This window comes from Cucurbita maxima, unplaced genomic scaffold (assembly GCF_002738345.1).
Source record: "Cucurbita maxima cultivar Rimu unplaced genomic scaffold, Cmax_1.0 Cma_Scf00019, whole genome shotgun sequence".
NCBI lineage: Eukaryota > Viridiplantae > Streptophyta > Magnoliopsida > Cucurbitales > Cucurbitaceae > Cucurbita > Cucurbita maxima.
In genome coordinates, this window is record NW_019272035.1 from 3,445,734 (window position 1) to 3,447,452 (window position 1,719).

General features: G+C 33.8%; 1 non-coding gene across 1 annotated transcript; it reads left to right on the forward strand.

Annotated features, from left to right (window-relative positions):
- The first annotated feature begins 1,551 nt into the window (after nucleotides 1-1,551).
- LOC111494045 lies at nucleotides 1,552-1,691 on the forward strand. Its single transcript, XR_002720110.1, has one exon. It is a non-coding gene; the product is annotated as a small nucleolar RNA Z247 (small nucleolar RNA).
- The last annotated feature ends 28 nt before the right edge of the window (nucleotides 1,692-1,719 follow it).

The window sequence follows — 1,719 nt, forward strand, 5'->3', positions numbered from 1 at the left end:
ATGTTGGATAGACATTTACTATTATCGTTGTGTCAATTCGAGAGTGTATTACTGATCACTAAAATCATGTCTACATCAGTCAGGGCTAAAATGCTCCAAATGTAATATATGGGATGTGACTAGTTGTCAATTTTTCCTACTTTGGGTTATATGATATCAAACTCATTGTTGTTGCTTACTCGTTTTTAGGTTATAACATTATTTTCTTTAAAATTGTTTTCGACGTATTTCCTTGCTCACATTTCTAAAACATTTCACTCAAATGTGACCTAAGACTCGAGTATACGTTGATATCATCTACAAAGTCCAAATTTTACACGGTTGACTTGTTCACTGGGTTAGAAAAAATGACGCATAGTTGCTGTCTCGTTGCCACAAGAGTGTAATTGTGACACCAAGCTCCATCCAATCACCCAAGAATGTCGACACAGTACTTGTATTAAGAATGTTTGATTAATCCACCACACCTAAACGGTGTGAAATTATCTTATTTATAATCAAATAAATTATAAGGATATGGAAGGAGTAATAAATAGAAAACAATAAATAGAAAAATATGTATAACAAATAAATTAAAAAGTAATAAAATATCAAATATAATATATATGATAAACTATAATTTATTACTGTTAAACGTAGAGTAAATCATATTTGTGTATAGTAAGATAATTTAGTGATTTACTGGTTTGTTACCAAATATATGATTTCATAGTTATTTGGTTTGTTACCAAATCTATGTTTTCATAGTTTTGTTTGTTACCAAATATATGATTTCATAGTTATTTGGTTTGTTACCAAATCTATGTTTTCATAGTTTTGTTACCAAATCTATGATTTCATAGTTTGTTAACAAATCTATGATTTAGAATGTAATCTTCATTATACACATCTATAAATACATGAGGTCGTGACCCTAGGTCAGGTCATTGAGCCATTCAACCTAACAATTACTAAATATCCTTAACACAAATATAATATATATGATAAACTATAATTTATTACTAAATATCCTTAACATGAGTAAAACTTCGTTCGGACAAAAACAATAAAAGACAAAATTTTGTTGGAACCTAAGAGTATGAATTGCTATCGAGTTTCCAAAGTATGGATTGTGACTCGAAAATATAGTAAAATTTTTCACGAAATAAAAATAATACATTAAAAGCTATATATATATATATATATATATATATATATATATATATAGCATGTAAAGTTNATGTCGCACCTGCCAAGTTGGTACCTTCCTCAACTGCGGCTGGTGCTGAGATGGTCTCTAATCCGGCCTATAATCAATGGTATGATCAGGATCAACAGGTTCTTAGCGTTCTTCTCTCCTCCATGTCAGAGGAGATTCTTCACGATATGGTTGCTGCTACTACGTCCAAGGAGGCGTGGGATACCCTGCAACGGATGTTTTCATCGTCAACTCGTGCTCGCACTACTCAAATTCGTATTGAGCTCGCCACGTCCAAGAAACGAGATCAATCTGCTGCAAATTATTTTCGCAAAATCAAAGGGCTAGCCACCGAGTTGGCCGCCGCCGGCTCTGTCTTGCAGGATGATGATGTGATCGCGTATCTTCTTGCTGGTCTTGGCCCTGACTATGATCCCTTCGTCACCTCAATGACTACCAAGAGTGAACCCCTCACGCTTGATGATGTGTTTGCACATTTAATGACGTATGAAGCTCGCCAACTACAACACCAGGCTGAACTT